The sequence below is a fragment of the Carlito syrichta genome, unplaced genomic scaffold (genome assembly GCF_000164805.1).
Source record: "Carlito syrichta isolate Samal-C Ts95f unplaced genomic scaffold, Tarsius_syrichta-2.0.1 Scaffold309791, whole genome shotgun sequence".
Classification (NCBI taxonomy): domain Eukaryota; kingdom Metazoa; phylum Chordata; class Mammalia; order Primates; family Tarsiidae; genus Carlito; species Carlito syrichta.
Window position 1 is genome coordinate 417,398 of NW_007253887.1, and position 7,015 is coordinate 424,412.

General features: G+C 41.8%; 1 protein-coding gene across 1 annotated transcript in view; it reads right to left on the reverse strand.

Moving 5' to 3' along the window:
- MARCH3 (membrane associated ring-CH-type finger 3) overlaps positions 1–7,015 on the reverse strand; it is a 147,583-nt gene extending 140,568 nt beyond the window's left edge. Inside the window, exon 1 of the mRNA XM_008067853.2 lies at positions 6,928–7,015. The gene's annotated coding sequence lies outside the window, so the exon portion shown is untranslated. The remainder of the gene's footprint in view (positions 1–6,927) is intronic.

The following is a 7,015-nucleotide window of genomic DNA, read 5'->3' on the forward strand; positions in this document are numbered from 1 at the left end:
GCCACTGCACTCCAGTCTGGGTGACAGAATGAGACTCCAACTCAAAAAAAAAAAAAAAAAAGTTGAAGACATCCTTGAAAAAGACACACAGCAAGAGGAAAAGGTAAGTCAGGAATGAAACGGAAGAACTTTGAAGATGAATGGGGTAGGGAATGGCTGGATAATAGTTCTACAAAGTGCTGAGAATGGTGCTAAAACCGAAAGTCGAGCATTATGCTTCAGTTATTGCTGCCATGCAGGCTTTTGGTGAATATCTTTATGCATCTTTTAAGGCCTTGCAAATGTTCACTTGTAATTCTTTGCAGCCTCTGGTCCACCCCGCAACTATTTCGTGAATAACATTTCTTGAGAAGCTACAAGATGAAAGTGTGGTCTCTGCCCTCAAGGGGCTCCCAGTCTAGAGTAGGAGAACACAGGAGATTAGGGCTCTGCCTAAAATGACATTAGGCCAAAGGGGGACATGCAAAAGCTTCTCAAAGAGGCTAATATACAAACTGAACTTTGAGTTAGCTAACCAGAGAAGAGGCACACCCGTGGTAGCTTCTAAATTAGTATTTGTTCATTAATATCAGGCCATTTTTATTTGTAATGATTACCTGAGAGATCATTTAAGGACTGGGAGCTAGATTTTATCAACACTATTTTCACACTGTCAATTAAACAGATAAGTCTATTTTAGTGTTCAGGGTATAATCCAAAAAGTATACAATATCTTTGGCTGGGGTTGGGGAGTGCACTCACAATTTTTCCAATTACAAGGTATCTTCTTGTTCTATTATTTAATAGCAAAAAGTTTTAAAAGACTTCAAAAAGAGCACATTTTGCTCACTTGAAATATGTTTGTATATTTTAGCATAAAATATACTTGGCAGCTCCTAACATAATTGGATGGCTATGCGTTGCAAAAACTTGATTTCTTTTTAATCAAATTTTTAGAACCATACTGGGTTTCTTGCCAGTACTGCAATAGTGAGCAATAAATACATCATTAGATCAATGGTGGTCCAATGATGGATTACCCAAAAGATAGTTCCAGCCAAGAAGAATAAGTCCAGAAGACTCAGTGTGCACAGATTAATAAAATATTGTTTAAAACATAGACACTGAGTTAATATAACATGGAAGACAACACTGAAAAATAGAATAGCACAGTCATGAGTTTATAATGTAGCAATATTGATCACGGATTTTCCTAAGTACTCCAGAGCAGCCACACTATTATATATGCCTCTGATTAGACCCAGAGATGAGAAGGAAAAAGTTATAAAAAAAGAAACTAACCAGGGAAGGCCTGCTGCTGTAATAAATTATTTAAAGCAAGGAGGGCAAGCGGGCTGTGAAGACAATATAAAACAGAATCAATGCCCCCAAGAAACCCCAAACCATCCACACCTCTATAAATTTCTTACCACCCTGTCTGGCATTTTACTGGAGGTATTTCTTTCTCACCATGCTCCCTATCCCACCTCCACAATGACCCTTCACTGTATGCCTGGTTCTTTTCTCAGAGCTTAACATTTGTTTTTCTTCTGTAACCCAGGATGCTGTGTCTTCAGTTAATGTTTTTCAGCTTGTATCAGGAGAGTGTCTGTGAGGCCACAGATGAGCGCATCTGTCACTTCATTCATCTGGATCTTAAATTTCCCACTGACACTATAAGCTGGGAATATCTAATATGATACACATACAAGTATCACATGACTTCAATATAATCCTTTATCTTTTTTTCTTCTTACTACTGTTATTGTTAAATCCACAAAGCTAAAGCTGGTGTAAAATTTCTATAATGTATGACTGTTCTATATTAGAGGATATTACTAGATCCAAAACTCTGAAGTGAAGGTAGGAACTTGAGAGGGCATTTCGGAGGAGAAATAGTAAGAGTGGCTAAAATGGAAGAATTAGGAGATGCTAAGAAGGCAGATTAACTTAAAAAGTGAATTTTTTACAAGTAGATTTTCCTATGGGAATAAGGGTAAAAAAAGGAGGATCAAAAACTTGAAAAGAATTTGCCAAACGAAAGTTAGATGTCAGAAGAATGCCATAGCCAAAAAAAAAAAGTTAGAATTGTTGTCTAGAAGCTTGCAATGACCTATGGCCCAGTTTCAAGAAAAGCAGTATTCTACTGCAGTTTTTTTTTTTTTAAACTGGGAACAAATAAGTTCTATTGTATGATCAGGGGCTGTGGTAGTATACCCTAGGCTTTTAAATTTTTTTAAGTCCATCCAATCATGCCAAAGCTAGGCAAATAAAATTTAAGCAACTCTATTTTGTCAGAGTAAAAACATCATTAGCAGCTTAACATGACAACAGACAAAACAGCATAGGGCTAAAATACAGTCCCAAGGATTCTACACACCGGCTTTGCTGCTGTTGTGCTGTGACTTTTAGCAAACTATTTGCCTCCCTGGGTCAAGGCTGGCTGGTGAAGGTCGGGGTCATTGAACCAATGATCATATATGGTGGTTAACTTTATAAAGAGAACTGTTACAAGGCCACATTCAACATAAGAAAAAATTTGAAGAAAAAGGTAAAAAAAAAAAAATGCAGACTATAAGAATGACTAAGCATAACCCTATCATATCACCATGAAGCTGAAGAAAAACAAGTTAAAATGCAAGGCCAACTACTTAGTTATTGGTATCATCTTTGAGTATGAAAGACAGGATCTAAATATTATCCTTTTGTGGCTGCTGTTTGCTCATCTGTAACAAAGTGGAAAAAAATCATTGTCCTCAAAGGATTGTTGAGATAAGTGACCTATCAACATGCCTGCCAAGTGCTTCTTTAAACAGAAATTGCTCTGTAAAAGTCCCAGTGATGATCCAGTGGTCTGGAACAATCCAAGTTCAGTGCCCTAGCCTACCCACATACTTTTGCCATCAAGGAAGTAGAAATTCTGGGTACTTCTGACCTCTGAGAGAAATTATTTGGTTTTTTAGGGACTTGGATAGCAGAAAGAGGAAAGGGTAACTTCTGATACAGCCTTTCGCTTTCAAACCTTATTTAGGAGTGTAAACTGGAGAATTATACCACTGTGAAATGGGAGAACAGAATCCAAATGACAGTATGAAATGATAAATTTAAAACTAATTGGCAATAATTAATAAAAATTCACAGTGATTTCAGTGAAAGGAGAGATAGCAAACAATTCTCAACCCATCTCTCTGTGACAATGAGAAAATCTATTTACCCAATTAATTGGACAGCTCAAAATATTTCTAATGCAATTTGAGAAAACAAGAATCCCTGAGCCTCTGGGTGGGTGACCTGGAACACTCCCCTGGCCAACAAGCAGAACAACCACAGCTTCCCAAGAAGATCTTTGACCTCATATAAGTTTGTACTAGCCCAGCTGAGGTGCACTTTGGTTCTAGAATGGCTTTTAAAGAGTGCTTCCTGAGGCCAAGAATTTTACCCTCCAGCAAGAAATGCCCAACAATGTGAATTAGGACTGCCAAAGCCACCCCAGAGAATCCCAGGAACCCAGAGCTCAGAGTGGGAGGTGGATCACAAAAGGAGGATCACAAAAGGAAGATTACATTACCTTGATTTATCAGACAGATTTCCTTAGAATTGGGGCCAACAACAAGGACAACAGTTTGGAATAGAGATCGCTAAGGATTCCAAAAACACTTCCAAACACAGAACAAAAGGGACCCATTGTTGAAGACAGTTTATATAGTACCTATAAATTTCACAAGGCTAGTAAATGCCATCTGGAAATTTCTGAACAATTATCTGTTAAATCAACTCACAGACTACAATTGTTCTTTTACATCATATGCACCATTCTAATGTTTCTCAAAATAGGGTCAGGAGATCCCTGGCATCAGAATCACCCGAAGATGCCTATTAAAAATGCAGATTCCAGCCAGGCTTGGTGGCTCAGCCTGTAATCCCGTACTTTGGGAGACCGAGGTGAGTGGACTGCCTGAGTTCGCGGGTTCAAGACCAACCTGGGCAACTTGGCGAGACCTCATCTCTACAATAAATCAAAAACTAGCCGGGCATAGTAGCACGCGCCTGTAGTTCTAGCTACTTGGAAGGCTGAGTGGAAGGATCGCCGGAACCCAGCAGGTCGAGGCTGCGGTGGCCAGGAGCATGCCACTGCACTCCCATCTGGGCGACAGTGTGAGACTTCAACTCAAAAAAAAAAAAAAAATGCAGATTCCTAAGATCCACTCCAATCTCTCAAATCCAATCCCTGGGACTAGAGTCCAGCTCAAGAACTGAATTTCAGCTGGGCTCGGTGGCTCAGCCTGTAATCCTGCGCTTTGGGAGGCTGAGGTGAGTGGATTGCGTGGTTCGAGACCCGCCTGGGCAACTTGGCGAGATCTCATCTCTACAATAAATAAAAAATTAGCCAGGCATGGTAGCGCACGCCTATGTTTCCAGCTACTTGGAAGGCTGAGGTGGAAGGATCGCCGGTGGCCAGGAGCGTGCCACTGCACTCCAGTCTGGGAGACAGAGTGAGACTCCAACTCAAAAAAAAAAAAGAACTGAATTTCTAAGAAATAACCCGGTTGCTAGGATGATTCATATCAAGGTGGGAGAATTATTGTGTCTATATAATCCATCAGAAATTTAAAGACACTCATAGATTAGGGATTTGCATATTTCCCCAAAATGTTTACATACCATAAAATTGAAAACAATAAGTCTTATGATGAGTTCTTAAAAACCATTCCAGTTTATTCTGCCCACATATAATGAACACCATTATTAAGATGTAATTATGAGCATAAAATTATTGGGAAAAATATCAACTGTGCTGCTCAAAAATACTGCCTTTATTTTGTCACCTAAAGTAATTATGCTATTAAAGGAATTTATAGTTTTTTAAAGTATCAGTCATTTGGCTGGAGGAACTTATTAAGCTGTAATACTGCTTCCATACCCTTTTAGTCATCAGAATTTTTGTGATAAAGCCTTTTTATTATTTTTAAAACTATAAATTGTGAACCATTGCAACTAGTGATTAGGCTGAATATGAATTTATATCCAAGTTATAAATTCCTGAAAGCATATTTCATTAGAATTACTAAGGCTTAGAATTCTTAAGTCTTACTATGCCTCTACAATAAAGCTCTGTTTACTTCTATTAAGGTGTTGGTTTGTTTTTTGAGGGGGGTGCAAAACAATTCAGTTTTAACGCATTCTCTTAGCAAGCAAAATAGAATGGTTTCTGAAATACATGCTATACTGCAAAGCATAAATCAGTGTTGCATGTGGGATGACAAGCACCACACTTCTTTTTTAGAGGGATTATTTTGTCTCCTATCAACTCCCCCTCCCCAAGCCATGGCTATAATTATTTCACAAAATGCAGTCTGCCATTTCTATAGACAAACACTCCCTTTTCCCTCTCCCCCTACCAAAATTACAAGTTCAGGCCAAACACTGAATGAAAATAGAACTTGAGAGGCAGGCTTTGTTTGTAGCATGTTGTTTCTGCTAAGGGTTGCCCCCTACCCACGCTCCACTCCAGTGCTCCCACCGAAGTGTACATGTTATGTTTTAACAGATGGGCTGGCTGGCGGTGGCTGGGCTGTAAAACAGGAACACGGAATCTGCACCGAGTGGTATTGAACGGAAGGCTCATAAAGTTCACGGACATATACTGACCCAGACAGACCAGGCAGATGCAGACATGCTTACACATACACACTCACTAGACATCCCACAACTCTGAGGGTCCACCTCTGTGACCCAGGGGAAGTTCAAGGCTAAGTTACCTCTTCATGTATTTCTACCTCTTTTACCTATCAATTATATATATATATAACACACACACTTACACATATACACGTTCATGTGTACACATGCGCATCTCCATATGCATATAGACATACATAATCATATATCTCAGTGTTTTTACATATTTTCAAAGACCAAAATATTCTTAAATTCTGTACCAATCTCTAACTAATACTCTCAATAAGCATTCGTTCATGTCAAGTAAAAATTACGAGAAAATATAGTACTGAGTTCTGTTAAACTACAAGTACGTGAAAAACAAACTGCTTTTACCCCCTTACCACTGAGAGAGAGAGAGAAAAAATCTAACCCAGGCCAGTCACAAACGAAGTGTCAGGTTTAACCCTGAATCCTCTGTTGTCAGTTCCTGTCACAACTTCATGACTTAAACACATAGGTGCTCAAACAAACACCAACCCACAGGCTGGCAAGTCCCTTTCACAGTCTTGTCTAGGATTCTCCGGGGCTCTGGGCACTGGTACAGACAGCAGCTCCCATCTGGTCCTAATCAAGTCCTTCGGACGCATCTTGCGGGTGGATGTGGAGGTCCGAGCCCCGTAGGAGGGACACGGATTCAAGTGCTCAGAGAAAGTAATCACTTTACAAAGTTTAAAGACCAGCAGTGCTGTCAATTTTTTTCAATAACGGCAAAGCCCCGAAGCCCGGGCTACAGTGCTCGGCTGGTCACTCCAGTTCTCTGGCCACTGAAGACCCACCCTGAGCATGACGAGCGCTTGCCCATCCTATGGATTCGAACACGGTTCCCGCACTGCCCCCACTCCGGCGCGGGTTAATTTTCCAGAGCCGGTACGCTCGCCGTCTAGGAACTGCTGTCCGCGCACCGCAAACACCGAGGCAGCCTCCCGCGCGCCGGGTCGCCGCCGCAGAGGAGCAGGGGACGCGTGCCCCGGCCCCCTGAGGGATGTCAATTACGCCAAGTTGGTGCGAACGCCGAGCCGCGTCCCGGCCCGAGTTGGGATGCTTTGACAACAAGAAGTTCGGGAATGGGGATATTGGCAGGGAATAAATCCCGCCCCGCGCTGACCTCCCCACAGCGGCCACGTTTAGACAAGCCGGCCGACGAGCGCCGGGACGTGTCCCGTCCCCGGCCCTTCGGCCGCCGAGCAGCGCCGAGAGGAGCCGCTAGCCCTGCGCGCGGCCACTTACCCTCCTCGCCGAATCCAGATCGCAACCGACGCCCCTGCTGTTGGTCCCAAGTCCCAAGTTGCCCCCAATCGGCGGCTGTTCACGCCCC